This window comes from Lissotriton helveticus, chromosome 6 (genome assembly GCF_964261635.1).
Source record: "Lissotriton helveticus chromosome 6, aLisHel1.1, whole genome shotgun sequence".
NCBI lineage: Eukaryota > Metazoa > Chordata > Amphibia > Caudata > Salamandridae > Lissotriton > Lissotriton helveticus.
In genome coordinates, this window is record NC_136067.1 from 1,108,753,290 (window position 1) to 1,108,767,430 (window position 14,141).

Here is a 14,141-nt window from a genome sequence, read left to right on the forward strand (position 1 = left end):
ATTTAGAGGCACAAATATGGAAATTTAGCTGCAATTTTGCGGCATTTTATGTGGCCATTTTTCCTACAACAAACACAGATATCTTAGTTTTTTTTAGTTATTTAACAACATGAAGCTATGTATATTTGGTTTCTTTTAGGCATCGTGTTTGTGGTTGTGGTGAGGCCCAGTGGACTAACCATTAGGCTAATGGTTAATCCACTGGACCTCACCACAACCACAAAAACGATGCCTATGTAAAGAAAGTAATGTGACTGACTTATACTGACCTCCTTGACTTTATTCCCTGGAACAGGCCGTGCACATAAAATAGTTTTGGCAGAGCTTTCCCCCACGAAAAAGAAACGAATTTTATTCATCAGGCCAAATGTTTCTTAGGCAATAAAGTGTCTGTTTTGTTTGGACATATAAATATAGCCGGCTTCCTAAGTGGACCGGGCAGCCAGTGAATGTGGGCGGAGACCTGTCGGGGCTGGGAGCCTGGGGCCTTTCCCAGGCGGATCCTGTGTGTGCGTCACGCATTGTCTCCGACGATTACTCTGTTAATGTCAAATCCAATACCAGAGGGATGCACCAAGGGACAGGCTGAAAAGCGCCATTCCCCCCCACAGGAAATGGACGTCTCGCGCGCATCGCGGATCTGGCACCGGGCAGCAGAAGGAAGCAGCAGAGCGTGTCAGCGGTGCAGAGGTCAGCTCTAAGATCACAATTGAGAACTTGTTCCACGTTATAATTAGCCCCGTCTTTTACAGCTCTTGTCCCCCGCTCCCTTGTTGGAACCATTAAAAAGATAAGCTGATGAAGGGAAGTAAATTGACTGTCTGGGTACCAAGAAGGACGTACCATAATGCTTAACCCTTTCCCTACGCACTTTTTTCTGCAGTTTTTCATATAGCGCCAACTCGACCGGAAGGTATTGGAGCGCTTTACATGAGCACCAGTTACATTACACAAGGACACATTCATTTTTGGTAGGCACGGGAAGGTTAAGTGATTTGCACAGAATCACATCTGGTTACCCGGTTGCAAAGTCGGCAGCTCTGGCCGTTATGCCACACCCTCTACCACTTTCTGAATCTATACGGATTCTTAGGTGCATCTTCCCAGTTATTCTCCTGGATAGTTAGCTTTACTGGATTGACTGGCTAAACAACCATGAGCATCATTTATTTATGGAAAATGTCACATATTTATGAATGATCAGTCACGCTACTCGGTTTCTACGTGCCATTCCGTAGCATTCCTGTCTAAATGCCTTCACAAAGGAAGAGGGAAGTTATATTCTATAATTCTCTCAGCAATGTACTTTACTTTACTTCCGTTTTAATGTTCCTTGTGCATTTTTTCTCCTAAGAATATCTTATGTTTTAGTCTAATTTATTCTCGATTCATTATATCGTCTATTTCTAGGTATGTTGCGTATCGCAATACCACCAACTAGTGACGTGACTGCGCAACGCCGTATGAAACAGTACAACTGCAACTATTGACAGTGTATTCATTCAAGAGTTCACAATAACAGCCCCAAATTTCAATATCCTAATTTGAGTGAGTTGTTGAGGCGCAGGTTTAATGCTGTCATTTTACAGTACAGTTCTTTCACACCTAGTCAGTGCTTAATTTGCGAAAAAAAAGTCACAGGGCCCTTCTCCGAAGGCAACTGCAATTTGCACCACCCTTTGGCCCTTCCAGCTCTACCAAGTACAGCACCAACACAACTACTAACCGTCGCACTCCTACGTGTGACAGTTCAGACTATTTCAGGCCACCCAAAGGTATAAGAATGGCATTGGCGTCATGTATTAGTCATTTTTGATGGATATTGAATTTTAAAACTCTGTTGTGGTCATCTACAAATTATTCAGACAGCGCCACCATGTGGTGGAGTGTGGTTCATGCCAGTGTTGACAATTAAGTGCCGGTGCTGCGCCCCGGATAACACAGACTCAAATTAAGCACTGCCCAATTACATGGACTGGCCCGAATGTCTGTAAATATTAGATATTGCCTAGTTCAGTGATTCTTAATTCATATTCTGGGGACCCCCGGGGGCCCGCAAAACCTACTCAGGGGTCTGAAACTGCTTAGAAATCGAAATATTTATTAACAGATTAATAAAGTATGTATAAAGAATGAAGCAAAACGTACAACTAAAAATTGAGAACGTTCTGTAAAGGGGATGGAATTTGAAATAAGAGCCTAGAAGTTAAGTTAGTACCCTCAAATTGATTTGTGGAAGCAAAGGAAGAGCATCAAATATTATATAGGAAGGGGCGATGAGAGGAATTTAGAAACACTCCAACCATCCATCCTACTGAAATTTTGATTTTTTAAATATGATTTTGTGAATTAAATTAAATATGTTATCATTTGTGTATTTGTTTCCTGAAGGCTTGCTTCTGTATTTTTTTGTGTATTGTTTTGTGGTTCAAATGATTAAAAATGCTTAGAGCGGGGTCCCCAGTTTCCAGTAATGATTTTGTCGGGCTCCCAGGATACAGTAACAATTCAAACGAGGTCTCAGATTTCCAATAATAATTAAGTGGGGGTCCTCAGAAGTCAAAAGGTTTAGAACCACTGTCCTAGTATTTTATACAGCCATTCACACTGGTGGTTAATATAAGCACTCACTAAAAGGAGAACCATGATATGCTTTTATAAGAACCTAGGTTCTTCAGGTTTAAACATCAACAGTGTTCTGTTCTCTAAAAAATCTTTGCTCACTCCTCAATTAATGTTTGGGGAGACAACAATGGCAATGTGGTACGAAAGACTGGTTAAGGGCAGAAATCATACATTGTGGCAAAGATGAGTATGGGGAAAACCTGACTTAAAAGGATGCTAATTGGAGTTGAAAGCTCATCTTTTTAGAGAGCACCAACTCCTACCCAATAGGAACCAACATATAACATACCTCCTGTAAAGATCATAAGGTAGATTACATTGCTCACATCTGCTATTCAGGGCTTCATCACCATCTAGTTGGGTTTGTACTGTATAAGGACCATTACACATTGGTGTGCGGTCACATTATACCATGCAATATTGCAACCACTAGATCTATTGCCACAAAATCTCCAAGGTAAGCAGACATGGAGTTAAGAACAGAAAATAAATACCTGTCTTGATGATTTCCCGATAGACAATAACGTGGCATGCAATATTTTTGTCCGGTGGTATTGTTGACCGCAATGACATATAACCTATTTATTACATACACATATAACCAACTCGAAGAGATAAAATCGCAAACAGGCATACACACACCACAAAACAGGCTAACTTAGGACACATATCCGCAGGGAAAGTAAGTCCCCATCAAAAGAAATTTGACAAGTAGCTGTCATTGTCAGAGCTTAATGAGGAGAATTACACTACAGAAGGTGGGATGAATGTGGGACAGTAGAGAATTTTTAATTTTAGAAGCCAGCAAAGTGTTTTCAGGTAGAGTTTCATGTGATGTATTGTATTGTAGTATTTATGTAGTTCCCAGTAACCATAAGTGGGATGCTGAAGCGCTTACCCATGCAAATAACAAGCTGCACTCTGTAGGCTGTGTGGTTATGAGAGTATTGTTCTTGTTTTGAGCCTATATGCAGGGCCAGATTGGGAACCAAAACTGGCCCTGGCAAAGTGCTCAGCTGCATCTTCCCCCCATTGGGGAGTTGGGGGTGCCGCCGAGCACTTTGCCAGGGCCGGTTTTCAGCCGATTTTGTTACAGGGCCGATTTTGCAGCTATGCTGCAAAAACAGCCCTGTAACAAAAATGGCCCCCAGGGGCCCAAAACCGGCCCCCACCTGTGCGGCGCAGCGGGGGATTGCCCGGTGCCCGCTATGGCCAGTCCGGCCCTGCCTATATGGAAAGTGTTGTCATGTTGTGCAATTGTAATCATCGGTGTGCAGTTGATATATATGGGAAGCAGTGCCTGGCGGTGTGGTGGGTTCGGGTATGTTGTTATGAACTCCAGTGTACCCCAATCTACACCTAGGTATCTGCACTACCTCTTACCTACATTTGTCCTACCTTGTTCTGCATAACGGTTCTAGCACTGACCTTCTGCCCAGTAATGTGCTGAATAAATGTCGATCTGTTTCTTGGAAACTAGCTTCCTTTATTATGCATGAGGATTCTTAGAAAAGTCCCCTGCACATGACGTACATCGCAGCATGAACATACTCTGCGTGAAAGTCATGCTCATCTTCATCCCAGGATGAAAGAACTACTTTTCATAATTGCAGGTAATCCCACTTACAACATACCGATTGTGTACGGAACCCATAGGCTTTCTTTTTGATATAAAAGAACCACACCGAAAACTAGATAGTCAGAAGGGATGCTTCCACACTGACATAAGACGCTGAGATTCCTGTACGCAGAAACTCTAGCACGCACTAGTCTGGCATCCCTTGCAAAGTGTTCAACTTGAGACCAAGACAGGGTCCTTCGTTCTAACCCATCAGGTAATGGGGTTTGCTCTTTCCTAGGAGATTCTTGGCTTTAAACACACACTTAAGTACACTTAGATAAGGTCCGCATAGTAGGAGTATGCTTGATTACCGTAATATCTATATGCATGCATATATTCATTGTTTTAGCACCATGGAATCCTACCTTTTATTTACTCTGTTGGTACTTGTAATCATATGCACCTGTTTCTGTCAAATGATTATCTCAGTCAACATGTTTTATACTAGAATGACGCTGGTTTCAATAATTGCTAATGGAAACATCCCATCGTTTATTCTGTGTATCTCTCTGAGACCAAGTGAGCACCAGTGACTGAGCGAAAAGTAGTGTGCTGTTTCCACGATCCCTGAAGGATCAGCGGTTGTCATGTTCGATAGTTGCCAGAAACTATTCGCACCTTGGTAAGGTTAGGGGGCTTATCGTGGTACTGTGAGCTAGCTGGTCTAAGGGCTAACATATCTTTTGAGGGTGTCTGGAATCAGTCGGGACACCAATCCCTTAGTTTATGTTGTCCAAACACGCAGATCCTATGCATTTTTAAGAACTACACAACAATTTGAGAGATAGGCACGCACATTATAATTATAATAAGAACTAACCAGCTTAGTGACGGGGCAGTGCGTTGCTTGACGCTCATAGACCAAAAATGGGGTAATCAGAGAAGGCCCAATAATTCATACAGTGACATGAGCCAGGATGAGATGCATTTGAATGAGTAAAAGGATATAAAAGGGCAAGAATGGGAATTGGTGAAATAAGTAGTAGAAATGCACCATTTTATTTTGTTTGTATTATATTGTCTGCTGCTGGACAAATAAATCCCATGAAGGAGGAAGGATGTGGAAGAGCAATCTAATCTGGCAACCTGAGCAGATCCTGCACAACTTTAAAAGGCCCAGATTCCACCTACTTCTGCTAAGCTGAAGGAAGGCAACAATTTGAGCAGGGGTTCATACCCCAAGCCCCTCTCAGGCTCTTGAAGGCGGATGAGCACCAGTCAGGCAAAACAAGTTGGGACGTAACTTAGACACCCCAGCTAGAGGCTGGCCCAATGCATATAGGTTTTTGCCCTGACAGCACAAGAACAAATTGACTTGCCTTGTGTTACCCTGCTGACATTAGCCGTCCATGCGCACCCTATGCCTGTAGACCATTTTCATTTCTAGTTTACATATTGAGACAGAATCTATGACATAATATCGACAGACAGAATATCTACATACAAAAATATCGACACAAAAATATCGAAATCAAAAATATCGGAGTCCTATCTTCATAAAGGTAAGTACAAAAATATCGAAAAATTAATATCGAAGTACAAAAATATCGAAAATAAAAATATCGTTTTTTTAAATATATTAATAATAATGTAAAAATAATTTTAAAATACATATAAATTTACAAATATTAAATAAAAACATTAAAACATAATTAAAAAATTAAAACTAATACATATACATTTAAAATAAATTAAAAACGTAATAATGTAATGTAATTTTATTTTTTTTAATTTCATTTAATTGATTTAATTTAAATATAAATTTATTTTATTTTTACCCTGCACGCCTGTACCTCAAAAACCCAAAACTGACCCTGAACCCTAAAAATACCCCTTTACCCAAAAACCCAAAACTGACCCTGAACCCTAAAAATACCCTTTTACCCAAAAACCAAAAACTGACCCTGAACCCTAAAAATACCCCTTTACCCAAAAACCCAAAACTGACCCTGAACCCTAAAAATGCCCCTTTACCCAAGAACTAAAAACTGACCCTGAACCCTAAAAATACCCCTTTACCCAAAAACTGAAAACTGACCCTGAACCCTAAAAATACCCCTTTACCCAAAAACTGAAAACTGACCCTGAACCCAAAAAATACCTCTTTACCCAAAAACTGAAAACTGACCCTGAACCCTAAAAATACCCCTTTACCCAAAAACTGAAAACTGACCCTGAACCCTAAAAATACCCCTTTACCCAAAAACTGAAAACTGACCCTGAACCCAAAAAATACCCCTTTACCCAAAAACTGAAAACTGACCCTGAACCCAAAAAATACCCCTTTACCCAAGAACTGAAAACTGACCCTCAACCCTAAAAATACTCCTTTACCCAAAAACTGAAAACTGACCCTGAACCCTAAAAATACCCCTTTACCCAAAAACTGAAAACTGACCCTGAACACTAAAAATACCCTTTTACCCAAAAACTGAAAACTGACCCTGAACCCTAAAAATACCCCTTAAAAAACTAAAACATATAAAATTTAAAATATTATTATATACTTACCTATACTTACGTTGTAATGGTATGCGTTGTAAAGGTACCTGCGTTGTAAAAACATGCGTTGTAAACACATGCGTTGTAATGGTTTTTGCGTTGTAAAAATTTCGTTGTAATGGTAGTGCGTTGTAAAAGTTGCGTTGTAAAGGTTGTTTCCCCGGTGGATAGCGTAGGGGTAAAAATTACTATTCACACTCCAGAGGGTGCAACAGTAGGGAAAGCGTTGGATAGCATGGGGGTAAAAATTAATTCCCACACTACTCCCACTTTAACACACAACACACTACACATATAAAAAAGACAATTAATATAAATTTCAATGAATCAATTAATAATAATTAATATTAATAAATTGATGTAATTATAAATGAACTAATTAACACATATTAATTACTAATTAATTAACAATAAATACCAACAAATAAATACAATCGCTTTAATTTATTAAATTTAATTATATCACACCCTATCCACCTATAAACACACAACCCACTACACATAAATAAATCACATCATTTAATCACTTAATAATTATTAATTACCAATTAATTATTAATTAACAATATGTTATGTTATGTTAAATGAGGCTTGTTAAGCGCGCTAACACCCGAAGGTTTCTTGGCGCTGACTGGAGGGACATGTGAATGAGCGGAGAAAAATTTATTCAGGAAGGGTGAACAAAAAAGTCTTAAGGAGTTTCCTGAACTGAAAAAGGGAGTTGCTGGATTTAATAATCAAAGGGAGGGAATTCCAAAACTTGGGGGCAAGGAAAGCAAAACGACGGCCTCCAAATTTATGAAGTTTAAATTTGGGGGTGACAACCAAGTGATGGGAAGCTGAACGAAGAGAGCGAGCAGGTTGATACAGGGTAATCCGAGATTTCAGGAAAGCAGGACAAGGACAGTGAAGGGATTTGAATACCAGGCAGCCCATCTTAAAGGCCGCTCTCTCCTTCACTGGCAACCAATGGAGCCTGCGGAGCAGAGGCCTCGCCGATTGCCACTTAGGGATCTTAAATATGAGGCGGGCTGCCTGGTTTTGTACCACCTGGAGACGATGTAAGAGAAAGCGTGGGAGTGCATGATAAAGGGAATTAGAAAAATCCAGGCGCGATATGACAAGGGACATAACGACCTGACACAGGGCCGCATGAGGAAGTAGGTGCCTGATCTTCCGGATTTTTCGGAGTTGGAACATACACGAAGAAATCGTGGCACCCACTTGGGCCTTGAGTGACAGTTCGGCGTCGATTGTCACCCCCAAACTCCTGACAGACTTGAGAGGTGTCGGGGGGGGGCCCAATTCGGGAGGCCAAAACTGCGGACCCCAAAAAGCGGCACTGGAACCAGGAAGGAGTAGCTCAGTCTTTCCAGGATTGAGTTTCAATTGATTCTGATTCATCCATTGATGGATATGGATCATAGCGGCGTGGAAGTTGTTAGTCGCCTGAAGAGAATCAAGTGGAAAGACGAGCTGCAAATCGTCAGCATAATTAAAGACGCTGACGTCCCAGTTATGAAGGGAAAAAATTAGAGGGCGCAAATAAAGATTAAATAATAACGGGGAAAGTGAAGAGCCCTGGGGAACACCACAAGTGATGGGGGATTTGGTTGCGGTGAAGGGACCAAGGCGCACGGCTTGTGATCTTCCCGTTAGGAATGACTCCACCCACTTGAGGGCCATGCCCCGAATGCCGGCTTGTTCGACATGGTGGAGAAGGATGTCATGATCCACCGTGTCGAACGCGGCAGACAAGTCCAAGAGAACCAGAGCCTGCGGTCTCTTGGCGTCTGCGTTCTCTCTCAGGGTGTCCATGACTGCCAAGATGACTGCTTCCGTAGAGTGGGCCGGCCTAAAGCCGGCCTGGTTGGGCTCAAGGAGGCCCGAGCTCTCGATGGAATTAGAGAGACACCAGGTGACATGGGCTTCAAGGAGTTTTGACAGGTAGGGCAGTAAAGATATTGGGCGATAGTTGGAAAGTTCAGCCGCATCAGCCCCTGGCTTCTTCAGGAGGGGCAAGAGAATGGCCTCCTTGACTGTGCCAGAGGTGAGGGAGGCATTCAGAAAGGGAAGTATACACTCCGGTAATTTTAGACAAACCTCACGCAGTACCGCGGGAGGGCAAAGATCCTCCGGCGAGCCCGATTTTACACGATTGGCTAGCTTCGCCAGGGAAGGGGAATCCAGAATGGGAAATAAAGTGAACGAGGATAGATTGCCCGGGGGGGTGTCCACAAATGGTGACGGCTGAGGGGTAAGGGTGATAGAATTTTTTATTTTAATGATTTTTTCAGCAAAAAAGAGGTTAAGAGCATCGCAGGTCTCTTTAGATGGAGTTTGAGCTGGAAGAGTCCTATCGTCCGTGGTCAGTTCGTTCATAATCCTGAACACCTCACGAGATTTGTTGGTGGCAGTGAGGATTCTATCAGAGATGTGCTCCGATTTGGCTGATAAGATAGCCAATTTATATTCCCTCCGAGCAGTAACAAATTTCTGTCTGGAAGACAAGGAGTAATCCCGCCTCCAGATACGTTCCCATTGACGAACCTCAAGTTTCATTTGCTTGAGGTTGTCAGAGAACCACCGGTTGGCATTAGGATGTCTGGTACAAGGAAATTTGACTACTGGGGCATATTGATCACTAGCCCCTTTCAGCCAGCTACAGATGTTAGTGTCGAACCTATTGATATCCTCATAAGGGAGGGTGTTCGGACAGGTAGAAGCCAGGGTGGTTATGAAACCCTTGGAGTCGTAGTTCTTCCAATTGCGTGCAGAGCCACCTGCCCTTAGAGGGGCCTTGATTCGCCCACTGAGTGTGATGGTCAGGTCGACTATGAAATGGTCTGACCAAACGCATGGGAGTGTAAAAGGGGTGAAAGGGTTATATTCGAAGTCCAGACCTGATCTAGTATGTGGCCTTTTGCATGCGTCGGTGAAGTGACTTGCTGACTCAAATTCAAGCTAGTCAGAATCTCAGATAATGCTGAGGCATGTGCCCCAGCATTGATGTCATCAAACCAGTAATTGAAGTCCCCAAATAGGGCGAAACTGGGTAGTGAAGGCAGGAGGGCAGACAGCTGTTCGCAGAGTTTCTCTGCAAAGTCTGGCATGGGACGGGGCGGACGATAAAGAAGGCCAAAAGAAAAGGCCCCCACTTCCGTCCCCAAATTAATGACCAGATTCTCTACTTGTGGAAGTGCAAAGGAAGATGAAGAGATAAGATGAAAACGTTTCGAGATAATGGCAGCCACCCCCCACCAGGATGATCGGCAATGCGGTCAGCATGGAGAATAAAATAATCTGGGGGAAGGGCTGCCAAGATGTCAGGAAGAGAATTCTCTGTGAGCCAGGACTCCGTAAGCAAAAGGAGATCAGGGCTTTCTTGTAGCAGCAAGGTGAGAATATCTGCCTGGTGTCTGACCATAGAACGGGTGTTTAGAAGTAGAACCCGAATGGAGGTGTGAGTCAGTGCAGGGACCGACCGGGGAACCGGGGGGCCAGGCACAAGGGGGGGGGGTTGCAGGAAATACCGAGTGCAGTGAGTTTCCCCATGGTGACAGAAGGGGGGACCAATCCAGGTAGGTTATAATGTCTGAGTTGGCTAGCAGTGTATGAGGTGTTATAGCAAGCCTCTCCTGCCCCTTGCCCCTGCCGGCCGCGGACGGGCGCAGACGGGCTTGACTCTGGTGCGACTCCGGCGCGCCTACGTCGCGCCCGCTGCGCTCGTCCGCTGCGCGGACACATAGTGGTCGTTTAAATAGTGAGGAGGCGAAGGGGTGTGGCGAGGATCGCCGTCCACCCCTACCCAAAATGGCGCCCACGAGCGCAATGAGCACCGGCAAGCGTACTGAAGGCAAGGTAGGACAATTAAAAACAAATGCTGCTAGTAGTCAGCACAGCGGGTAATGGCAGGGGAATTAAAAATTAAGAATTAAGGTCTACCGCTCGTGGTCAGCGGGACCGGTCTAAGAGGTAGTTGACGCCGCTAGTGATCAGCGGAGGAATCGAAGATGATTTTAAAAATAATGAGCAGTCGCACTCCAGCAGTCGCAAGCTAGCCCACTGCCACTGGGCTGCCAACGATCACAGGGGGCAGAAGAAGGCAGGTCCTAAATAGTGAGGAGGCGAAGGGGTGTGGCGAGGATCGCCGTCCACCCCTACCCAAAATGGCGCCCACGAGCGCAATGAGCACCGGCAAGCGTACTGAAGGCAAGGTAGGACAATTAAAAACAAATGCTGCTAGTAGTCAGCAAAGCGGGTAATGGCAGGGGAATTAAAAATTAAGAATTAAGGTCTACCGCTCGTGGTCAGCGGGACCGGTCTAAGAGGTAGTTGACGCCGCTAGTGATCAGCGGAGGAATCAAAGATGATTTTAAAAATAATGAGCAGTCGCACTCCAGCAGTCGCAAGCTAGCCCACTGCCACTGGGCTGCCAACGATCACAGGGGGCAGAAGAAGGCAGGTCCTAAATAGTGAGGAGGCGAAGGGGTGTGGCGAGGATCGCCGTCCACCCCTACCCAAAATGGCGCCCACAAGCGCAATGAGCACCGGCAAGCGTACTGAAGGCAAGGTAGGACAATTAAAAACAAATGCTGCTAGTAGTCAGCAAAGCGGGTAATGGCAGGGGAATTAAAAATTAAGAATTAAGGTCTACCGCTCGTGGTCAGCGGGACCGGTCTAAGAGGTAGTTGACGCCGCTAGTGATCAGCGGAGGAATCAAAGATGATTTTAAAAATAATGAGCAGTCGCACTCCAGCAGTCGCAAGCTAGCCCACTGCCACTGGGCTGCCAACGATCACAGGGGGCAGAAGAAGGCAGGTCCTAAATAGTGAGGAGGCGAAGGGGTGTGGCGAGGATCGCCGTCCACCCCTACCCAAAATGGCGCCCATGAGCGCAATGAGCACCGGCAAGCGTACTGAAGGCAAGGTAGGACAATTAAAAACAAATGCTGCTAGTAGTCAGCAAAGCGGGTAATGGCAGGGGAATTAAAAATTAAGAATTAAGGTCTACCGCTCGTGGTCAGCGGGACCGGTCTAAGAGGTAGTTGACGCCGCTAGTGATCAGCGGAGGAATCGAAGATGATTTTAAAAATAATGAGCAGTCGCACTCCAGCAGTCGCAAGCTAGCCCACTGCCACTGGGCTGCCAACGATCACCAAACAATAACAATAACAAAAACAATAAATATATTAGCACATTAACTCTAATTAATTTAATTAAATAATTAATAATATTTAATTACCAATTCATTATTAATTAACAATAACAATAAATTAAATATATTAGCACATTAACTCTAATTAATTTATTGTACTAATTAATATTATTTAATTACCAATTAATTAATTAACAATAACAAAAATGTATATATATTAAAACATTAACTCTAATTAATGTAATTAACTAAGTAATATAAATTAATGACCAATTAATTATTAATTATTAATATTTACAAAAATATATTAATTAATTAATTATTATTAAATTACTTCCCACCCTATTCCCCTATAAACCCACAACCCGCTCTGATACTAAAACGCAAAATGTAAACAAATTTACTAATTTTCAAACATACATTACAAAACATATTTAACAAACATATAAACAAAATAATAAAATACATAACACTAAACAAATTTTAGATATTACTAAATTTTGATATTTTCGATATTATTAACATACATACCTTAAAAAAACGATATTCTGTCTGTCGATATTTTGGACATCGATATTCTATACCATCGAAATTAAAACATCGATATTATTGTATATCGATATTTTAATTTCGATATTTTGTCTCACTACCATTGAGACAGTCTCCTGATTAGGAATGTTTTCGCTGAACAACTTCCACTTTCATTATTAATAGTGAATGACATAGTAGAGTAAGAAGAGAGAATGCACTGAAAGGAGGCTTACTGAGCTTCTATATTTTGGCTAGGACTGTAGCTTGGCACTGATATGGTAGTTTTCCATTTGCTAAATCTTAGTCCACCTCTTCTCTGACATGTGAGCCCTGTGAATTAATTTTGTTATATATGCCCTCATAACTTACTACCCTTCCAAACATATTTGTCGGATCTGTTCTCACTCTGCAACACCCACACCAATTACCTCTGCTTTCACTTCTAGCTAGAGGCCTTTAAACTTAAGAACTAGTAGCCAGTAGGTGTCTGTGGTATGTAATAAATTGGGATATTTATTTCTATTAATTTCATAAGTTATCTATTATGTTATTTTATGAATGCTCAATGTTAGGTTAAGATTGCAATTTTATACATGTCATGATGTTCTAAGCATGTGAAGATTCTGCATTGAGTCAGTTGTTGGTGAGTCCTGCTTGCTGACGGATGAGATCTTTCTCTTGGAATAAACATCTTTTCAAATAGCATCCCTGTATCCAGAATTCATTACCAGGAATGCTTCACTGTCCTTTCCTTTCCCAGACAACTCCTAATTCAATATCCTGAATGCTCGCTCCAGCCAACTCAGTGCATTAATTGGGTCTATTGGATACTGAAGCTTTGGTCTGGTCTGGTAAAGTGAGCCTTTGCCTGCCTTGTTCATGCAAGAACTTTGGACTGGGTCACACAGGCAAATTTCAGGAAAAAATCACACTACTCATTACTATTTTATGGATGATCGTTATGTTTCGGTCTAGTCTTGCTGATTTCTGGGCACTTAATCCCATGCTGCTGCCTCTTCGCATTGCACTGATATGATCTGCAATCTGCCTTTCTCATTATTAAACAATGCAAGTACGTTGAGCCCCGCTAGTATGAGACACCAGATTGGTGGCTTGTTGCAATGTATCAGGCAAGTCTTGCTGAATCCTAGGGAATTGGTCCTGTCCTGCAGAACTTTTCAATTGTGACGATATGACCCGCAATCAGTCTTTATCAGCATTTGAAAAAGAAACTATAGTGAGCCCTATCAGCCAGGGAAAATTAAGACTGGCCAAAATGACTTGTATCTTTATGTATACTTGCAATTTTTGAGAGAAGATTTCAGGAAGGCCAGTGCAGAAACAAATGTGATATTCCTTATGCCCCACGGCTACTTTTCTGGTCATTCCCACTGTAGGAGGGGGAGTACCTTCCGCAGCATGTTATAATGTTGTATGACTTTATTCGATATACAGATATCATGAAAGTATAAACAATCAATTCTTCAGAAAGGAAAGTATTGCTTTGTCATACACACAATCCAGTACAAAATTAAAAATGTTTGCGACAAAATTTGTACAAGTATAAAAACTCTCTCATAAAAACGACTGTACAGGGTTAAAAACAATTATTATAAAAATTAGGGACCAAGCCCTAGAGGAGGGGTAGTACTGTGATTTCTGGTGTTAAGCTCTTCTGCCTAAAGAGCTTGGTTCTTAACCACCA

The 14,141-nt window shown here is 42.4% G+C and overlaps 1 long non-coding RNA gene across 1 annotated transcript in view; it reads left to right on the forward strand.

The window, feature by feature from the left end:
- Positions 1-555: 555 nt before the first annotated feature.
- LOC144761654 (uncharacterized) overlaps positions 556-14,141 on the forward strand; it is a 61,908-nt gene continuing 48,322 nt past the window's right edge. Inside the window, exon 1 of the long non-coding RNA XR_013595832.1 lies at positions 556-690. This is a non-coding gene — a long non-coding RNA (uncharacterized LOC144761654). The remainder of the gene's footprint in view (positions 691-14,141) is intronic.